This window comes from Trachinotus anak, unplaced genomic scaffold (assembly GCF_046630095.1).
Source record: "Trachinotus anak isolate AG129_WGS33_773 ecotype Australia unplaced genomic scaffold, CSIRO_AGI_Tana_v1 ptg000002l, whole genome shotgun sequence".
NCBI classification, from domain to species: domain Eukaryota; kingdom Metazoa; phylum Chordata; class Actinopteri; order Carangiformes; family Carangidae; genus Trachinotus; species Trachinotus anak.
In genome coordinates this window covers 8084927-8106777 of record NW_027273853.1, presented here as the reverse complement: position 1 = coordinate 8106777, position 21851 = coordinate 8084927, and the positions used below count along the sequence as shown (strand labels likewise).

At 40.1% G+C, this 21851-nt stretch overlaps 1 protein-coding gene and 4 non-coding genes across 6 annotated transcripts in view; 4 read left to right on the top strand and 1 right to left on the bottom strand.

Moving 5' to 3' along the window:
• The window catches only part of plxnb2b (plexin b2b), a 122105-nt gene extending 121587 nt beyond the window's left edge, over nucleotides 1-518 (bottom strand). For both annotated transcript variants that reach the window (XM_071493786.1, XM_071493794.1), the window contains exon 1: nucleotides 49-518. The gene's annotated coding sequence lies outside the window, so the exon portion shown is untranslated. The remainder of the gene's footprint in view (nucleotides 1-48) is intronic.
• Nucleotides 519-9632: 9114 nt separating this feature from the next.
• Nucleotides 9633-9773, top strand: LOC139608556 (U4 spliceosomal RNA). Its single transcript, XR_011685048.1, has one exon. It is a non-coding gene; the product is annotated as a U4 spliceosomal RNA (small nuclear RNA).
• A 2316-nt stretch (nucleotides 9774-12089) lies between these two features.
• On the top strand, nucleotides 12090-12230 carry LOC139608617 (U4 spliceosomal RNA). Its single transcript, XR_011685062.1, has one exon. It is a non-coding gene; the product is annotated as a U4 spliceosomal RNA (small nuclear RNA).
• A 2291-nt stretch (nucleotides 12231-14521) lies between these two features.
• Nucleotides 14522-14662, top strand: LOC139608610 (U4 spliceosomal RNA). The gene has a single exon (XR_011685061.1). It is a non-coding gene; the product is annotated as a U4 spliceosomal RNA (small nuclear RNA).
• A 772-nt stretch (nucleotides 14663-15434) lies between these two features.
• On the top strand, nucleotides 15435-15575 carry LOC139608621 (U4 spliceosomal RNA). The gene has a single exon (XR_011685063.1). It is a non-coding gene; the product is annotated as a U4 spliceosomal RNA (small nuclear RNA).
• The last annotated feature ends 6276 nt before the right edge of the window (nucleotides 15576-21851 follow it).

The following is a 21851-nucleotide window of genomic DNA, read 5'->3' as shown; positions in this document are numbered from 1 at the left end:
GTGCCAATCCCACTTTGACGGGATGCACCAGCTTCCCCCGAAACTCACCTTGGAGGAAAAGGAGCGAAGAGAGTAGTTGCACAAACGCGAACAGTCCAGATACTGAAGAACAGCTCCTGGTGGAATTATATATATGTATATATATATATATATAAAAAAAAGAAATAAGTCCGAAAGCAAGTTCACATTTTACTCTCCTCACACGTCCTGTGAGGGGCTTCTCAGAAAGGCACTACTCCGCAGAAAACACGGGCTGCTTGGTTGACCGAACTGCCAATTCCTGTTGAAAGGCGGCACAGGCAAGTCCTTCACAAAAGAGTCTCCGCTCAGGATACCGGGGACTTTTCTCCACGCCCAGGTGCCGAGTCACATGGTCATTTCCAGGTGTGTGCGTGGGGGTGTGCGTGTGTGCGTGTGTCTCCAGGAGCCGCGGCTCGGTCGGCAGGGACACACCTGTGGGATCCGCTCACCACTCGCTCGCATTGACAGTCATCGCGCCTGAAAATCGGGAGGTTGAACGGAGGGAGGAGTGAAGAGGAAGAGAGGGAGGGAGGGAGGGAGAGAGGGAGGGAGGGAGAGCGCACTGGAGGAGAACCGACGCGCCCGGGTACAGAGAGAGGAATTATTCCCCTCCCACTCCACTCTCACCGCCGGCAAAGCCTCTGTGTGTGGAGACAACAAGCGGCAAGTAGTCAGCTGGAGGAGAGAGAGAGAGAGAGAGAGAGAGAGAGAGAGAGAAAGGGGGGGGGGGTCGTCTGTTCGCCGACGCACCGAAATATTTCCGCGGGCGGTGGGAACAGTGTGGCTGAGCCTCTCAAAGTATGATCTGCATCCAACAGGAGACTTTAGGGGCGGATCCAGGTCAATGCGAGCGACACGCTTCAGGTTTCACCAGCGCCCCTGACCCGCGCACTGCAGGACCACAGAGCTGCGTAATTCAGTCAAGACGTGCGGCGACAAAAATGATGTTTTCCCGATGAAACCTAAGGAGACAGATGCATGAAATAAGGCGTATGTTAACTTGTTGATCCATGACAAGTTCATGTAGCCTGGGGGAGGGGGGCGTAAAAAGGTCAATTCACCCAAATCACAAAACTAAAAACATTTCCCAACTCATCCTGTGGTGGCTAGGGTACAGATACTTTTCCTGTTACTTGCAGACAGTTTAAAAACAGAGTGTAGCTCAGCTGCTGAGCTGAGACGGTTGCCACCAACATATCCCAGTGAGACTATTTCCTCCACACTTGGCATTGTATGAAAAGTACAGGTGTTACTAATAACATTAAGAATGGCTCTTTTCTATTAAAGTGTCCCTCCAGGTCAAGACATGATGCAAGGACCAAGAAACCAAAGAAACTAAATGGAATTCAGTCATCATAACTTTTCCTATTCACACCAGCTTTGTCATGTCAAAATGTCCACAGTGAAAAAGACCTATAGAGCTACAAGGCTTTAAAGATGGTGTATTAACTCTGAAAGTAGGTCGGGATTTGCCCATAGGATAAGGTTTATTCATGTCTAACTTGTGTTTAATCGTAGAATGTAAATTCCTCCTCAGGTCTCCTCAGGTCTGCAGCCCCTCCTCCCTACAAACAATACAGGGGACATGACCTCACGGTCCAAGCAGCTACAGTCATTTCATTGGAAGTGCTCACAACAATTGAAAACAGCCCAGAGCACATGTCTATCCAGACACCATCTCGCGTTTACTCAGGATAATCACCAGCCATCACTGGCATCCCTTTCATCATATATTGTCTTTGGAAGGATGAACTGTAGTGAAAACTGTTGACAGGGTGATCTGTCAGTTATCCAGACAAAGACACACACTGCTGTTCAGTTATTTAAATGTAATTTCTTGATCCTTTGAGCATCACCAGCAAGTTTCCATTCACATCTGTTGTGTTGGGGTGTCAGCAGAAGCTTCAGCAGCATTTATGTGTAAACAAAACAAACAAGCAGACAAAAACTTAAAACTGCGTCACAATTAATTTTATATTGTACTTAATTATTATATGAAGTGACAGTCTTAGAACTATGTTGCATCGTTTGTGCGATTATGGTGGTGCACATTACAATGTAAATTATGTTGTAGCAGCCTCTTCCCGCGCCTTTAACATTTCGCCTTTAACGTTTCATTTTAAATTGTGTAATTTATCTAAAAGCCCACTAATAACTGTAAATGAGCTGTCACTGTGAGCCCTATGTGCAACACATTTGCTATATTTTAAGTGACTCAATGTAATTGCGCTTTCCCTGTCAATTAAACAACAAAAATAAAACATAAATAAACCACTGGTATTTCATGGAAAGGAACACAGATTAGTGTGAAAAGGAAATTTGGGGACATTGATTGGTTTAAAAATATTTTCAAAAGCAACCACCCCTCAGTTATTTATATTTCAATGAGCCCCATTTGACTATGTCGTTACAAGACCTGTATTAGTTGTTATTATAACACAAATTATTGGTATGCTCACTGTACCTTTGCTGCTGAATTGTTAATCACAAGAAGTATAATTTTGCAGCTCTTAAGTCTAGTTACGTTTTGAAGAGTTTAATCTTCTTTTATTGTCTCATGAATATGTGACAACCTTTGAATCAAGCCATATGTTTTAGGTTTTTGTTTAGTCGTAAATTTGCAGTTTATTGACACATTCATGCAGCGAGGGGCTAAAAGTTTCTTTGATTTCAGATAGGGGCCATATGTGTGTAAGTAGTACTCAAGCTTGTTTCTCTCTGTCTTCATCCAAGAGGTTATATGAATAGCTTATTTTTGCCTCAGAGCCTAATATCAGATAACTCTGCAATTTGGCAGGCTAGGTTTTGTGACTCCGAGTCATGCCTCCTTGTGTGGCTGGGTGTCAGTTTTGTTAGTGATTTATGGGCATGCAAATGAGGCTGTCTGTTTGGGGAGATGTGCTGCCTTTGCCCAGTGGGCCCTGGAGTGAAGACTGGAGACTGTGTGGGTGTGAGTCAGTCCCTAACTGCTGACACAGGCACGGCGCTGACAGAGATTCACAGAGCAAGATGGGGAGATGGCCTTCACAGGTCCTCACATTGACTGATGAGATCAAGGAGAAAGTAGGCCAAGCCAAACAAGTGTCAGGCAAACAGACACCCAGAGATAGAGTGAGAGAGACAAACACTCCCCAATCACAAATAGAGCTGGGGGAGTGGAAAGTGGCGGCGTAGAGCCAGGATGTTTTGGGTCTGAGTTCAATACGTCCAAACCTGTTTGTCTAAAGAGTAATGAGGCTGCTGAGTCTTGGAGCATGCTAGCCCAGGGGATGTCCGTAGCCAGGAAAGGCCAAGTCAAGCTCTCTAAATTCACTAAAGTGGAATAGAAGTTCACTTTGTCCTACTAGATACCCTGAGTGGGATGACATTTTGATCAATGCTCTTATACCTTCCCACAGCTCGCCTTTATGTTGCTTGAATAGTGATGATCTGTTATCATGCGGGTGTCAAACAGTACCATTTGTCATATAGTGTCCCTCAGCTGGTCCAGGCTGTAAAATGTTTGACTATCAACATATTACACAACCTAACTTATGATACAACATTTCAGTTGTCCATAGTGATGTATTGGTCATATCAGATTCAAGGTTCATGGTTCAGAGTCTGTCTGCCATGTGGTTAGACTGCCCTCTGTAGGCGGCAGCTTATATTGATTTATTAACGATCAACCTCATTAACAAAGAGGAGGGTAAATCCCACTGTGCTTAGCTGCATATTTAAATTTGTGGTTGTATGTGTTTATTAATGTACAGTGTTTGGCAACAATTAGAACTTCTCCTATAATAACATATTTTATCATGTTTTACTGTACTGTCTTTCATTATCTGTTTGTACACTGGCCTCCACACATGGGAGCCCGCAGGAGGAGTTGTAGTTGTTGTGAAACACATTACTGAACACTTACAACTACAATATAGTATTATGAACCATTTATTAAATATTTATATACTGCTTATAAACAGGGGAGCTTAATGTAAAGTTTTGCCAACAGGGTTAAATGTTAGTTATACATTTTATATACACCTGTACCTTAAAGACAGCGCAAGAGACAACAACAATACAATTAACAAACAGATAAATCAACACCTCTCTGATTTACAGATATTAAGACTAGTATTTCCTGTGGCGATACTGTATCGTATTACATTATATTGTAATAATGCTGCGTCCACCCTGTGTAGCTCTTGTTGTTTGACTCTTTCCCCAGACATTTATGTCACATTTTGCTGTTCTGTTTTGTTCATAGTCCCACAACAGATATTGTACAATACATGTTATGTGTGTTTTACAGAAGTTATTGGGCCATGGCTTGTTTCTGGATTGTTTTTTTGTGATTAAGTAAATAGTTTGCCTTTTCACTGATGCCGTTTGGTGCAAATTAATTATAAGCATGTAGTCCCATATAAGAAAAGAATTGTATGTAAGATAAGCAAATGGTTATCGACAACATTGGCAACTTAATTAGGATACTGGCATATATAGATATTACATGTAAGAGGTAAAGTAGGGTTAAAGTTGAGGTATTTTGGTAATTTTTCATTTAGCGCTGGCTTATGCAGACTTTATGGATTAATTCCTAAATAAACATACATCAGTTGGTCTTGGCTTTCAAATGAAAAGGCATTATTGTGCCATTGCTGCATTCATTTTTAGCACAGGTGTCAACACAGGGAATGTAAATGCATGTTAGTCTCCTGCTCTATGTATCTAATCACATGTGCGGGAAGATGTGATATTATTCTACACATTGTCACAGTCATAGCCTTGTGCCCTTGCATTGTGATTATGTATCAGTCTCTTTCTTTTATCACCTGGTGAAGGCTACCAGATAAACTGTAGTAGCAAATCTAAAGATGCAGTGATAATATACGGTGCAGTTCACAGGAAACTGTCGTGGGCGTGAATAGTAAAGGTGTGAAGAAAGGATCAACAGGGAGTTTATGTACTTTCATTTGAATGGCTTTCTGACCTAGCTAAGTGTGCCTCCAGCTGTCAGCATGACTTATACGTAATTACAGAGGAAGGGAGGGATGTGTGAACAACTGAGCTATGGCTACTGTATCCAGAGCTCAGATCCGCCACAAAGGCATGAGCGACAAGGCGACATCAGGTTTGGCATAAAACGGACAGACAGGCTTATGGTGCCATTCTGACTCAGTCTGGGAATAACCACAAGCTGGGAATAGCAGGGTGGCAGCAGTGTGTGGGTTGGTGTGAACAGTCTGCAAGCATGTGTGTGTGTGTGTGTGTGTGTGTGTGTGTGTATTGCTACATGTGTGTCTGAGAAAGAGAAAGAATATTTGAATTTCAAGAGCGCTATTTAATTATGCAAACTGAGAGGAGAATATATTACAGATTGTGTAATATATATGTAGATGTACTGTAGATTGTGTATTCACATAGCTGTGTGGCATTAAGGAGTGAAACTAAGATACTAATGAAACACTGTGTCTTTGACCTTGAAGTTTAGGGAGGAAACTAAAAGGCACCGTGAGCGACATTTGTCTTCTCTTATCAGATGTCCCGTTGCACCGGCTGAGCTGTCACTTTGCCCAAGAAAAATGTCATTGTTTTCCCCTCTCTGCTCATAACACAATCTAATCACAGTTTGTCCAGCTCATCCTGTATTGTCCAGGTGGCCCCACTCTGAGAGGGAACAGAGGGACTCTCAGCATCTATAAATGTCCTTAACCAGGCTGATGTGATGTCGCCCAGATTACACAATGGCCTGTGCACATCCTGCTACACTTGTGTGTAGGTAAACAAATACACACACACACACACACACACACACCTGCGTGCATGCACACGTTTACACAAAGTGTGTAACATATCCATTCCCCATTGAGTCACTGATCAGTAAACCAAAGAGGTTGTGTGTCCTTCACAAGGTCTGTAAAAGTGTGATTATAGGGAGAAAGCTGAACTGTGTGGTCTAAGCTGGATCAGCCTAGTTGGCACATACACAGTCCACAGACTTAGCTGACAAGCTTACATTTCCCCAAAACAGTCTTACTTAACCTACTATGAGCTGCTCCACATGGAGAACGTTAGGTTAGATCGTGACCTCAGTGTGACAGTGGTCTCTTTTTTGAGGCCTGTGATTGATAGTTCAGGGGGAAAATATCTCTCAGCATGATGAAGACTATGGGCTGACCACTGAGCCCCTTTTGGTTGGCATGATATTATGTGGGCCGCCCAGCAGCCTGCACTGAATGGCAGAAACAGCTAAGCCATCTGTTACACTCTATTTTCATCTCTCTGTCTACCAGCGGGAGGAGCCACAGCCCAAAGGGATTTCAACTTGTCTAACAGACCCCTTTTTTGTTCAACAGGTCAAGTCTAAGCCTTGCACTGAGGGACCACCACACCAGACCTCACTTCAGGCGTGGCCCAGGTGATTACAAAACCCCACACATCGGTTGACTGGGCAGAGCCGGTGATAAAGGGGAAAATACTAATACAAAAAAGTAATCAGGTGCCTCAGAGAATTAGAAAAGATTATTACTGTTACAGTTGTTAAATGGACATAACTCAATGTGTCCTCAAGAGCTTTTTAAGCCAGGTTAAATGGATCATCTTGTGTATTGAACTCTGTCCATGTAATGTGTTTCTCGGGTTGAGAAAAGAGAAATTTGGGCTTTCCAGGTGAGGATGAAACAGAGGCTGGCAGGATTCATTTGAGATTACTTGGCGCAAACACGGTGTAATCCCCTTATCTGCGTACTTACCTGTCCCTGACAGTGATCCAAGCCTGCCTCTACGAGCCTCATTGGCCTGACATTCTGGCAGCAGCAAATCCCTGTCTAATGTGTCAGCCCAGGCAGCTTTAACACCTGGCACGCCAATGCTTATCTGCTGAGCACCCAAAAGCACCTGCATTATCCCACTGAAGCTTCACAACAAGTGAAAGGGCTTCTAATATCCACACAGTGAAATTACAGTTTGTGTCAGACCACAAACACACAGTCTGCAAAGTGTATACCATTAGTAAGGGCTTATGACCAGATCAAAATACACATACAGTATCAGACACCCCCACTCACCTAGTGGTTGTCTCCTAGAGGATGTTACAGCTGATAAATCTGGCTCGTCATTTTTCAATGAATGCATGGTCTTGCCCCTGTTACTATGACTAGGTTACTACATCCCCCTTCAACCCATAATCTTAGGACCTCCAATAAAACTTTATAGTTAATCCTTTAATCCAAACTGACGATCAAATACAACTAAGAATTTACTGCTGTGGTCCCCAGACCTATGCTCTTCAGAGTGAATTTTCTGCATCGACTCTGTGCACTTTTGTAAATTTTTCTGTAAACGGTGCTTATTAATCTGGGCAGCAGAGAAGATTAAAAAAGAAGAAATATGACTAACTTTAACAGGTTAATAGGGAAGTAATTGGCTAAAACCATGAGTCACCACCGCTAACAACAGTGCAGCTTATTCCTCTTTCTCAGGGATGTAAAACATTCAAAGTCATATGCTTCCGTAAATGATAGTCTATAATCATCTATGGCCCAGTGCCTAAATTTAATGGGTTTTTTAATGTGTTTAAGGCAATATTACGAAAGGCAATCCATTATACACACATATACAGTATATAGCACCGGTAAAAAAAGAAGAAAAGGAGGTGGTCAATCAATATCAGGTCTTCTGTTGAAGTCTGGCCCCTGTCAATATGCATTCCCCCTTACCTTAACCTGAACCAAACCTTAACCTAGATCTAACCAATTAATGCCTAACCATAAGATAAACTAAGCCCCACCCCAATTAACCTCCCATGGAGCCCTGGGGCACAATCCTGATATACATGGCAGTTTCATTATTTCTGCAGGCACTCAGAAACCAACCAGTTCTCTAGAGCTGAAATAATTAATTGATGATGATAAACTCAACGTCTCTGGGTTTTTGACTGTCAGACAACATATACAACAGATATTAACCTGGGCTTCATGAAATGTTGGACATTTATTTTTTCCAGTTTTTTTTTCTTTTTTCTTTTTTTTTTTTTTTTTTTTTTTTTTACATTTTATAGACTAAATAATCCAAACTTAAGGAAAATAATTGTCAGGTATATTGATAATGAAGATAATAGTTGGTTGCAGCCTTACAGTATTTCTATGATGGAGTACACTACCCATTGCCCTTGATTTTCTGTGTGACAGGGAAAAAAAATGATGCAATTTGATAAAACCCTTCACAATAAGATAAAATATTAACCAAAACCAGTCAGGCCATAATTTGAAAGACTCCATCTTTAAGACGAGATTAAATAATGAAGCATGATGGACTGGTCATAGTAGATGTTATACTTCAGTGATGCAAGTGTCAAACTAATATTCAACTAATCAAGTCACAGATCTAAATAATATTTAGTAAACCTGAGGTTTTCGGGGCTCCTGGGCCCCAAGGGCAGTTTGCCCTAACCGCAGAGGGGCGCTACTGAAACACATTTATAATGGTGGAAACATTTACAGACAGGACAACAAACTTCGACACAACACCAGTTCGGCCAGTTTTCATTCTTGTACCTGAGGTCAACACCACAGCAGAGCATCTTTCCGTCAGGCGGCCACTGACCAGGTGGAGGTGAGTGCTCGCCTTGAGCGCCTGTGTGGATGAATTTCTGTGTTTTGGGAGATATCGCCTCGAAGAATGAGCCAGAGTTTCCTCTTGAAAGTTTTACTTTGACAGACTTAGGGAGCAGGTGAGGAAAGCTCAGTCTCGTACTCAGTTAGACGGGGCACAGTGTAGCATTGGTACATATCAGCCTGCGTTCAAGGAAAGCGTAGTTTTATGTGTAATATTACGTCTTTGATACGTTTAAACGTAATTGGTCGCGTCATTTGTATAATGTTACGATACGGTCCGAAAGTCTGGGAAACTTTACTTTACCAGTTTTTGGAAACATATGAAGTTATTTTTCAAATGAGCGTTACATCTCAGGGGACGGAGAGTCGGTTTATCCTTGTCGATACTGACATCTGGTGGTGTCTCCGCAGTGTGGCATTGTCGAGGGAACCATGATGGGCACAGGCTTGGTTTTTCATGCCATTTAAAATATAAAAGTAGTCATTTTATGTACATACATAAGACAATCGCTGTCTTCTGTTTCAAAACTAAGACATTCGGATTTTTACCCGAGTGTTTGTAAGTTACCCTTCCCAAATAGGAGATTGCGATTTGAAATGATGTCAAACGGGCTACCGTAGCCTGTCGATTCCAACATTCTCCCTGTACGTAACACGGACATAAAGTGTGTTTTGCCTCGTTCGTATAATCACAATACAAAAGTAAAAAAACTAAACAAAACTGCATGCCTCCAAACTAATAAAAAGAGTACGCTGCTGCGGGAGTGACATTACAATGAACCTAAGGGGAGCTTTCAATCCCATGATGCATTGCGTCATGGTAACAGTTTGGAATAAATGTTACCTTAAAACAGAAAAACTAACTAAGAACAACCATAACGAGCAGTGGCGATAGCGGAATTTGTGGATTTGATTGTGCCGCAGAGACCGTGTGATCCTCTCGAGATGAAGGTTTGGCACCGTGACTAAACAAAGTATGTTGCAGAATGACCCCGTTTCCTTTGCAGTGTGGAAACCAGCTTTGCGCAGTGGCAGTATCGTAGCCTATGAGGTTTATCCGAGGCGCGATTATTGCTAGTTGAAAACTTTACCCAATACCCCGCCTTGACGACTTGAAATATAGTCGGCAATGGCAATTTTTGACGGTCTCCAAGGAGACTGATTTCACTGTGAAATATAAATTAATACATTATCGGAAAAACTACCTCTGCAGTAACTATTAAGGGATACAGTGGGATATTATCAGGCTGCGGGCTGGAGTTACTCCACTAGCGATAGTGTCTGGTCCGCCATGTTATGTTGATAATGTGATTTTTTTGGTTAAAACTTACGAAGTGTGTTTTATACTTTTATCCGCATGTAGAGTGGATGACAGACAACCCTGTCACATCGGTGCAGCGCACAGCGCCTGCTCCTAAAACCACTCTCCGTCAGAACAGTAACAATTAGCCACAGAACCACTTCCTCTTTAGCCATTTTGTTTACAAAATAAAAGCGCAAGAATGTTCGTTTTTTTCTTTCTTTCTGCAATTCTATGTTCAAACGAGCTTTTAGCTTTTATTATGTTAAGTTCTGACAGGAAGTTCGCTTGCTTGATAGACCTCTGAAATAGCGGGCATATGATGTGATATGAAAATAATAACGCTAGTTCTAAGTATCAGTCAAACGTGTATGTGACTGTAGCCGCACAATAAAGAAAATATACGTTGCATGTTTATCAATCAGTATCTTAAAATGAGCCTGTGATTATGCTCATTAGGAAAAAAATGTCCCGACTCACTTGCCGACCTGATACAGGGTGTAAGAGCAGTGGTGGACAGTAACGGAGTAAATTTACTTGAGTACTGTACTTAAGTACATATCCAGAGGATTTGTACTTTACTTGAGTATTAGATTTCTTTGGTACTTATTACTCTTACTTGAATACATTTCCAAGACAAATATTTTTACTTTTACTCGAGTAAATTTCTAGGAAGGCTGAAAAGTACTCGTTACTTTCAGGTCTGCTCTTTTTGGAATTTTTTTTTTTTATTCTAAAATACTATTGGACACAAGCTGTGTTTGTCAAAGAATGAAACCTATCACAGTGCACGCTCTCCACTGGGATCTACGTAAAAGCGGATAATAGAGACAAGAGACAAGACAAGACAGACATGGGGAGACAGAGTTTGTTGTGCTCCTATATTGTACTGGTACATGTCCTTCCTGGAAAGTCAAGTGACTTCAACATTGAGTTATTGAAAGCAGAGATGTAGTTTTTTGTAAAGCAGTGGTTCTCAACCAGTGGTCTGGGGACAACATTGGTCTTTGAGGGGGTTCCAGTTCCCAACTTAGCTAAATGATAGAGAGTTAGTTGGATGGTGCAGGTTCACTTGGTTACAATTTTAATGATTGTTAATAAACACTGCATCTGCAACATCTGCTGTCCTCTTATGATCCCATTCATTGTATTTGTTCTTATAGGTGTTTCTGCAGGCTTTATATAACTTTGTGGTTCTAAAAGCAAGCACATAAGTGCAGGTGGTTTCAAAGAGTTAATTCTCAGAAACAAGAGTTAAAAGGTCCTTAAATTCATTTAGAAAAAATTATAGTAATTCATTGATGTGAAAAATAAGAAGTTTACTCTTACTCTTACTCTTACTTTTACTTAAAGTAAATTTAAAAGCATGTACTTTTGGATACTTAAGTACCTTTAAAAGCAAGTACTTTTTTACTCTTACTTGAGTAACATTTAGACTGAGCTACTTTTACTTGTAACGGAGTAAATTTTGACCGGTAGTATTTGTACTCTTACTCAAGTACTGGGGTCGAGTACTCTGTCCATCTCTGTGTAAGAGTCACTCAGGGAAATGGTCATATTCGTTTATGGTATTATTGTTGGTAATTATGATATTATATTTTAGTTTAAATGGTTCTTCGTATTTAAACACAGTCCCAAACTGTCATTGCTTGTCTTCCTAGTGGCTTCACCCTCATACATTTTATATAGCTATGAAATGTCTGAATTCAAGCTGTAAATATATGCAATAAGTTTTACCTTTTGTCATGTTCACATATAATAATACACATATACGTAAGCCTACATACACACGTATAATGTATTTGTTGATTAAAGTTTGTAACACATAAATGTAACTTAGTCACTTTGTCTCTAAACTATAGCGAAGTAGCAGTAAACAGAAATACTGAAGTGAAGTATAAATACCCTAAAATAGTACTTAAACTATAATCAGTGAGCCAAACATTGAAACAGTTAGTCCCGCCTACCTACAGTCACCAAGGCACTGACATGTTGAACCCACTTAATCAACAGTTTAACTCCATCTTAGTGCCCTTATTGTGGCTTTCCTTCCCCAGACATACAGCAGGACATCACTAGAGCCTGTTTTAGTCGCGACCTGGTGTGCGCGGTGAAACCCTGACTGAGGGGTGTGCGGCCCGGAGACACCCCCTCGTCGTGTTCAGTCTCTCTCCAGCTTTGCGCAGTGGCAGTATCGTAGCCTATGAGGTTTATCCGAGGCGCGATTATTGCTAGTTGAAAACTTTACCCAATACCCCGCCTTGACGACTTGAAATATAGTCGGCAATGGCAATTTTTGACGGTCTTTAAGGAGACTGATCTTTTTGTAAAATATAAATAAACGTATATCATTAACAGCTGTAGGGGGAAGTTATCAGGCTGCGGGCTGGAGTTACTCCACTAGCGATAGTGTCTGGTCCGCCATGTTATGTTGATAATGTGATTTTTTTGGTTAAAACTTACGAAGTGTGTTTTATACTTTTATCCGCATGTAGAGTGGATGACAGACAACCCTGTCACATCGGTGCAGCGCACAGCGCCTGCTCCTAAAACCACTCTCCGTCAGAACAGTAACAATTAGCCACAGAACCACTTCCTCTTTAGCCATTTTGTTTACAAAATAAAAGCGCAAGAATGTTCGTTTTTTTCTTTCTTTCTGCAATTCTATGTTCAAACGAGCTTTTAGCTTTTATTATGTTAAGTTCTGACAGGAAGTTCGCTTGCTTGATAGACCTCTGAAATAGCGGGCATATGATGTGATATGAAAATAATAACGCTAGTTCTAAGTATCAGTCAAACGTGTATGTGACTGTAGCCGCACAATAAAGAAAATATACGTTGCATGTTTATCAATCAGTATCTTAAAATGAGCCTGTGATTATGCTCATTAGGAAAAAAATGTCCCGACTCACTTGCCGACCTGATACAGGGTGTAAGAGCAGTGGTGGACAGTAACGGAGTAAATTTACTTGAGTACTGTACTTAAGTACATATCCAGAGGATTTGTACTTTACTTGAGTATTAGATTTCTTTGGTACTTATTACTCTTACTTGAATACATTTCCAAGACAAATATTTTTACTTTTACTCGAGTAAATTTCTAGGAAGGCTGAAAAGTACTCGTTACTTTCAGGTCTGCTCTTTTTGGAATTTTTTTTTTTTATTCTAAAATACTATTGGACACAAGCTGTGTTTGTCAAAGAATGAAACCTATCACAGTGCACGCTCTCCACTGGGATCTACGTAAAAGCGGATAATAGAGACAAGAGACAAGACAAGACAGACATGGGGAGACAGAGTTTGTTGTGCTCCTATATTGTACTGGTACATGTCCTTCCTGGAAAGTCAAGTGACTTCAACATTGAGTTATTGAAAGCAGAGATGTAGTTTTTTGTAAAGCAGTGGTTCTCAACCAGTGGTCTGGGGACAACATTGGTCTTTGAGGGGGTTCCAGTTCCCAACTTAGCTAAATGATAGAGAGTTAGTTGGATGGTGCAGGTTCATTTGGTTACAATTTTAATGATTGTTAATAAACACTGCATCTGCAACATCTGCTGTCCTCTTATGATCCCATTCATTTTATTTGTTCTTATAGGTGTTTCTGCAGGCTTTATATAACTTTGTGGTTCTAAAAGCAAGCACATAAGTGCAGGTGGTTTCAAAGAGTTAATTCTCAGAAACAAGAGTTAAAAGGTCCTTAAATTCATTTAGAAAAAATTATAGTAATTCATTGATGTGAAAAATAAGAAGTTTACTCTTACTCTTACTCTTACTTTTACTTAAAGTAAATTTAAAAGCATGTACTTTTGGATACTTAAGTACCTTTAAAAGCAAGTACTTTTTTACTCTTACTTGAGTAACATTTAGACTGAGCTACTTTTACTTGTAACGGAGTAAATTTTGACCGGTAGTATTTGTACTCTTACTCAAGTACTGGGGTCGAGTACTCTGTCCATCTCTGTGTAAGAGTCACTCAGGGAAATGGTCATATTCGTTTATGGTATTATTGTTGGTAATTATGATATTATATTTTAGTTTAAATGGTTCTTCGTATTTAAACACAGTCCCAAACTGTCATTGCTTGTCTTCCTAGTGGCTTCACCCTCATACATTTTATATAGCTATGAAATGTCTGAATTCAAGCTGTAAATATATGCAATAAGTTTTACCTTTTGTCATGTTCACATATAATAATACACATATACGTAAGCCTACATACACACGTATAATGTATTTGTTGATTAAAGTTTGTAACACATAAATGTAACTTAGTCACTTTGTCTGTAAACTATAGTGAAGTAGCAGTAAACAGAAATACTGAAGTGAAGTATAAATACCCTAAAATAGTATTTAAACTATAATCAGTGAGCCAAACATTGAAACAGTTAGTCCCGCCTACCTACAGTCACCAAGGCACTGACATGTTGAACCCACTTAATCAGCAGTTTAACTCCATCTTAGTGCCCTTATTGTGGCTTTCCTTCCCCAGACATACAGCAGGACATCACTACAGCCTGTTTTAGTCGCGACCTGGTGTGCGCGGTGAAACCCTGACTGAGGGGTGTGCGGCCCGGAGACACCCCCTCGTCGTGTTCAGTCTCTCTCCAGCTTTGCGCAGTGGCAGTATCGTAGCCTATGAGGTTTATCCGAGGCGCGATTATTGCTAGTTGAAAACTTTACCCAATACCCCGCCTTGACGACTTGAAATATAGTCGGCAATGGCAATTTTTGACGGTCTTTAAGGAGACTGATGTGTTGTACAAGGTGAAATGAGCAGTGATAGCTGTTCCCGAGGAGCTTATCGTAACACAAAGCGTAAGGTTGGAGATGTGATTCTCTAGTGTGTCAAACGAGCTGTGTGGTGATTGATTTGTGACTTGTAAACAGTGTGAGGTTGTCGTGCGTTCACTACACGACGACTTAACTTTAGCCTGTATTGTGTGTGTCCGTGTGATGACACACATTGCGGGTGTGCTTTGTTTAGGACGCTTCCCAGCTCGTAATTAGTTTAGCTTCTTTGAGCCCTGCTGCCTCTTTCAGGAGCGACTGATGTTTGGTTACACTTTAAACAATGACATGGTCAAAACGAGTGCAGGGGGCCGTAAACAAAGACGTACACGGAGCGACGTCATTTCCGGCGACAACTTCTTTCACTTTATTTATTAATTTATTAAACGTTATGGCTGAGTTTTTATGTTTGATTGTTCATTACGTATTCTCATCGACAACACATTATCACACGACCACAAAGCTGTATCATGTTTTTGCTGCATACACAACGACCGCACGGTTATAGTTTTACAGTTCAGTTAGTTTTAATCTCCATATAATGTTCCCATTTATAAATATTTATTTTAAGTCCCCGTTGCTCCTCTTTTGCGCATTGCATAGTTTGCAGCTCTACATCATAATATAGGCCGATTGCAAAGTCGTAAACAAGAGGCCGCGGCCATGGTTGAAACCCTGACTGAGGGGTGTGCGGCCCGGAGACACCCCCTCGTCGTGTTCAGTCACTCTCCAGCTTTGCGCAGTGGCAGTATCGTAGCCTATGAGGTTTATCCGAGGCGCGATTATTGCTAGTTGAAAACTTTACCCAATACCCCGCCTTGACGACTTGAAATATAGTCGGCAAAGGCAATTTTTGACGGTCTTTAAGGAGACTGATGTTACTGTTTAACATAAAAAATATTGTAAGTTGAATTAGTTCTGCAAAAGATTCAATTAGTTCATCCATACTCCTCATAAGAGCTTTATTTTATACGTTTAAGTAACACCTACTTTCTAGACCATACTATCTAGAGTTTAAACTAGAGTATAACAAGTAAAATGATTTGATTTTTCAAACATTTTTAACATGCTGTCAGTAAACTTTTACATGAATATTACATTAGTACATTAAATCTCATTGACGTGAACACTTATCATGCTTGTTTGGTAAAGCCTCCACTGGTGGAATGTCTTCTAATATTGTGGCTCGTTTTTCTTGTCATTTGGACAGAGCTTTAGCCACTGGTCAGTGGTCTTTTTGGACCCCTGCAGTTCTCTTGCCGTCTCTTGGACCAGAGAGAAGAACCCTAGGTTAAATTTCTAGAAATACATGCATTATAAAGTAATGGTGATCTATAATACGAACATGTTTTTAGTCACTTGCATGTTTATGGACACACAATCTTCAGAAGATTGTCATCCAGTTTTCTGGCCACGGTGCAATGGTACTGCCAGAACAGCAGAGGGCACTCTGAAACAGGATATGGGATGGTGAACGTGAGGAGGAAATACATGTGAAGTAAAGGAGCATAGGGTTGTTCCTGTTTTAAAACTTAAAACAAAAGTCCATCTGTTTTGTAGCCAAGTGACAGTTTCAGATATATTTTAAAGATATGAAACAATCTGGTGTTGGAAGTTGGACTTCTCTTTTTTGGCTCTGTATGATGATTTCTGAATCACAAAAGAGTTTGCGCTGAATAGCCCCTGTGACTAGGCGTTTCTTTCTAAACTGAAACTAACATTTGCATGTTCTCCCACCCTGTCGAGAACCATAATTGCAGTGATCTCTGATTGGAAGAAAGGTGGGTTTTAGGCAGTCACAGAGGTGGAGGCTTTAATCAAGTCTGTCTTCTCATTAGGCAGTTGAGCTCAAAGCCTCTCGCCACCCTGTGAACACTCTTATACACCCTTCCTGTCACGTAAACACACTTCATTTACTCCCCACACTGTCTGTATGTGTAACTGACATTTGGTTGACATTTTATTTACCTTCGGAACTGCAGCTCGCATTCACAAATTAGTTGATATTTACCTGTAGAAAAACCGTAGTAAAGGTCAGGGGTGCTTACCAGGCTGGAGGAAATATTTTTTAAACAAATTTTTATGTATTACCCTCTAAAAGTGCATCACAATGCAACTCAGTAAATTATTCCAACAGAGTTACTGCTTTCCATACTCTCCAACCTGAGACACTGTTCTATCATAACCAGTAGACGTCATGTAAGACTTGTTTTACGTCGTCTACATGTATGTTTTCATTTACAACCTCACAGTTACATGACTTTTGTAGTTTTGAGTTTTGTGTTTCTGAGCAATCATGTATTCAGCCAAAATAATCTGAAATTAGTGTTGGTTTTAGTTAAGTATCTATAATTAATCAGAGGTTCAGATATTTCGTAATGGGATTATTATTATCCTGCAGCTTGTAATGCATCACTCCACGACCTTGGTAATCGAATTGTGAAAAAAAGCTTTTGAGAGTGATTTATATTTACATTAATTACTGAAGACGGCTTTTGCGTCTGATCTTCATCCAGTGTGACCCTTGATGCACTTGCTTTTACTATCTGTTATCAGATAGTCCACTGAGCATCAGTCCACTTCAAATGGAGTTTCCTGGTCGATGTTGCCTGTGTGTGGTCCTCTTGACCTGCATATGACCCAGTGTTTTCTACGTGTTCGCTTGTAAGCATGGCACTCAGACAAATTAGGTGAGATAAGCGGGAGGTTTTCCGTCCTTTGTAGCACACTTGAGGTCTCTCAAACTCTGACTTTTCAAATTTCACCGACACTTCTGTATTTGTCAGAAATGAGATGGTAAGATACGGCCTTTGTTCTGTGTAAGCGATGGCTGGAGACCTGCCAAACATAAACAAATAAATTGCACAGCATCACAATTACTAGTTCCTAGGTAACCATGTGACAGTGCTGACAATTGCTATGGAAACCGGCGCATCCTCTCTCTCAATCTCTCTCCCTCTCTCTCCCTCTCGGTGGAAATGTGTGTGAATATTCCCTTTCCTGTGAATTGGTTTTACTTTCCAGGTTTGACAGCTGTGGAGGAAGACACCATCACGTCATAGAAAGTAATCCCCCCTCATACTCTGTAGAATAAATTCAGGCAAGCTCGCATACCAAATGCTATACACTGTTTCTGGCAGAGCTGACACAGTTTTCTCAAACATTAACACTTCTTTTGTATATTACCGTGCAATTACCTGCCATGTTTTCATGCCTTTCCTCCAACTAGTGTAATCAGTGAATGTGCAGATCTGCAGAAAGGCTTAAAAAGCACTGATTTCAATTTCCTCACTAAAAAGCTTTAGGATGTATTAAGCTTAAAATTTAATTTACAAAGGCCTTCATTTTTCCCCCTAGCCTGCCACTGACAGCAATGTTACTGATGAAATGTTTTTGTATTTTTTTAATTTATTTTTTTAGCTAAATCCCCAGTACCACTGTTACATACCTCTGACATAATGTAAAATTCATGTGTGGACCTTTCTTCTTGCATAAAGCTTGAGCACTTCCCTCTCTCTCTCTAATTATATCTAATTATATCAGATTACTGCATGACATTAACTTAACATTAACTGTTTTCTCTGTCTCTCTCTCCCTGTCCACATTCTGCAGGTATCTCTGACTCTAGAGCTGAAGGATCCAGATCTGCTGCTACTACTCAACATCATCATCATCATCATTGTCATCATTATTAATTGGTGCTGCTTATCAGTGCAGCTATTATTGTTGTTAACATCATTACACCTATACGTACCACTGTTATTATTATGATTATAACAACTAGCCTACCACTGCTTGAAAAACGACAGTATACACAGCTGTTCCTGTTCTCTCTCTGTCTCCCCTCTTCCCTCTCGTTCGAGGCAGACAGTCACTCACCCTGTGTCTGGTTCTGTTGGGGGTTTCTTCCTGTTAAAAAGAAGTTTTTCCGCTCCACTGTTACCAAGTACTTGCTCATGGTGGGAACCATTGGATTTCTCTCTATAATGTATAATGTTATGATTTGGTGATATATAAATAAAATTGAATTGAGTTAAATAAATTAGTTATTTTTGAATTGATGAATATAATCCATTAATCCATCGATTTCCTCTTGCTTGTCAAGGTGCGGGTCATGTTAGATGATGTAAAAAATCTAATCATTTGGAATTACTGTTATATACTGCTGGGAAATGCTGATATAAATATCAATTCATTCATGCATAAGAAGTAGAACTAATGGTTTTAACATATATTTTTCATGCTTCATTCATAGTATCACTCTGAAACATTAAAATGTCTTAGATTTAACTTCGTGAACCCTGCAGAAACACTGATAATATGAAAACTGTAATTAGCGTGAACTCCATCACAAATTAAGACCATTTTTCAAGATTTATCATTTTTCAGAGCAAACAAAAACTAGTATTAATCATTTTCTTTAGATCTTTTGTGCAGCTAGGTAATTTGCAATCTGCTTTGCAGCAGGTCTTTTGTTTCTGTTTGTCACAAATCCAGTTACAAGTCCATGTTCCAAATGGAAAACCAGGCTTCTCTTCAAAGAGTGAGACATCACAGCCTATTCTATTAAAGCAGGTGCAAATTTAAAAGAGATGCTTTGATTTGTGGCCAATTATGGACATCCTTGTTGCATCACCTTTATGTGAGCACTCTTGCTCATTCCTCGGAGCTGATCAGAAGAATTAGCCCGTTATTCTTGGTAGATAAGCAGAAATGTAGGGATCACACAAATGAACAGAAACCTCAGAAGTTTTTCAACACACTCAATTAAACTTGTTCCAATCCTCTAATGCCATCTCCTGCTTAATCACTGCGTGCTGTAGAAGGGGTTGCCCCCAATTAGCTGCCTCCTGTGACACCCTGACACCGAGCCGCATCGGGATTGTATTTCAGCTACAATTACTTTGAAAACCCTTCAGGCAGAGGTGATTGGTCCTCTCCATTTATTCATCTGTCTTTGCTCAGTTTCCTCTTCTTTTGATGGAAAGGGAGTGTCTGTCATATTTAGGAACAAAAGAGCCATAAACTGAAATGATTATTGGTGCTTTTTACTTGGTGCAGATGAAACAGCTGAAAGCTTCCATTATATATTTCATTATACAGTATATATAGTGTGTGTATGTCTGTCTGTCTCTCTCTCTCTCTCTATCACTACATATATAAATATATCAGGTTTACCTTAGGTGTGACTGCAAATTATTGACATTGGATGGTCACCCAAAAAGTAAAAAATTGCGCATAAATAATAATCAATTACTCAATAACAATTTCAGTTACCTGTAATTTCCTACTAGCTACTATATAATATTTCCTAATAGCTACAAATTTACCATTGTCACATTTAGAGCTAAAAATGAAATTACTAATTAGATGATCGACTGAAAATTGAAAACAGGCAAGTTTTCTGATAATCAAGTGAAAATGCCAAACACTGATTGTTCTGAAATGTAAAGATTTTCCACTTCTCTGTTTCAAATGATAGTAATCTAAAGATCTTTAGGTTTTGGATGAACAAAACAAGGAGTCTGAATAAGTCATGTTGGGCTCTGGAATATTGTAATGGACATTTTTCTTAATTCCAGCATTTTATGGACGTGATTAATGATTAATGGGGAAAAATCAATAATCAAAATTAAAACAGCTGAACTATAGATTTTACTCATCATCACGGGCCATGACTGAACCACTTAACCACTTAACAGTTTTGATCTGTTACCTCTGACAATGAGGAGGAGGAGTCTGTGCATTGCATTGCCAACAGTGCTACAGTAATATCATGTTGTCCTGGTTGTCTCTGGTCGTCCAGTCACTTGTGCTGAGTGACATTAGCCTTGAGTTTAATGCTCGTTGTGTTCAGAAAGACAAATGTTGCACTAAAGTGGTAAAATGTCACACTTTGTAACAATGTCACATGAACTGCTCACCAAAGACTGCGGCACACAGCCAAAACAAAGGCATCATCGCATCCATCCTGCTCCGTAAGGTGGTGATATCCATTCACTGAGATTTCAGTCTACAGCCAGGTATACAAGCAACACAAAACCAGCAAATTCTTCTTTTTTTCTGTCGGCAATATAGATTTTTCCTCGGCAGTGTGATTTCACAACAAGAATAAAACAATTACAATACATTCTATGTTGTTAAATTGTGGAGCATTGTAGGCACTTTGCATTTCAGCCGGTCGTCGTAGTCCAGTTGTCAGATGCCACATTTTTTAGTTTTTATTCATGACTGACTTTTGTGATGATAGAAGAGTCATTATTAACATGAACAAACTGGAGTCTATCTGACAGATATGACTTAAACCAGCTTTGTGCAGTTCCATATGCTCTAGTCTCTGTAATAGAATCTTATGATCGATGGTGTCAAATGCAGCACTAAGATCTAGCAGGACAAGTATAGAGACAAGTCCATTGTCTGAGGCTATGAGGAGATCATTGGTAACCTTAACCAGAGCTGTTTCTGTGCTATGATGGACTCTAAAACCTGACTGAAAATCTTCAAACAAACCATTTCTGTTCAAATAATCACATAACTGGTTTGCAACGACCTTCTCAAGGATTTTGGAAATAAAGGGTATATATTGTTATAAGGCCTCTCCTGAGCATTGAAGCTTGTTTGAAAGTTGTACAATTATTGTTAGAGAGGTTGGTGGGCTTGTCCCCTGTCAGTATACAGTATGTGTGTATGTGTGTGTGCATGTTCGTCTTAATACATGTCAGTGTATTGGCTGTCAGGAGGAAACCCCAGCTCCTTCAGACTATTAGGAGCAGAGCCCTGGTAGCCCCCAGTAGCCTGCGGCTCTCAGAAATAGCTTTTTAAAAGGTACCAGTCTTCCCTGTTTCCTCAGGATCCAGGTGCTTTTAATTGGATTTCTTTGACAAGATTATTGCTTGCACTCAGGCCAAACTTGGATAGAGTGTGGTTTTAACAAGTGTGCCTATATGGTTGCTTTAATCATGAGAAAACTTCTAAACAAAGAACCCCCCTTCCCCCTTCATGTCATACCACATTGGAGAAATGAAAGGCCCAGCACTTCTGAATATTTCCAGAGCCATTTTGTGCAACCACCTTCATCAGGAGATGAATTAAAATCCCCAATAGATAGTATAAAAGCATTTATTCCAGGGACCAAGCACCTCCACGTT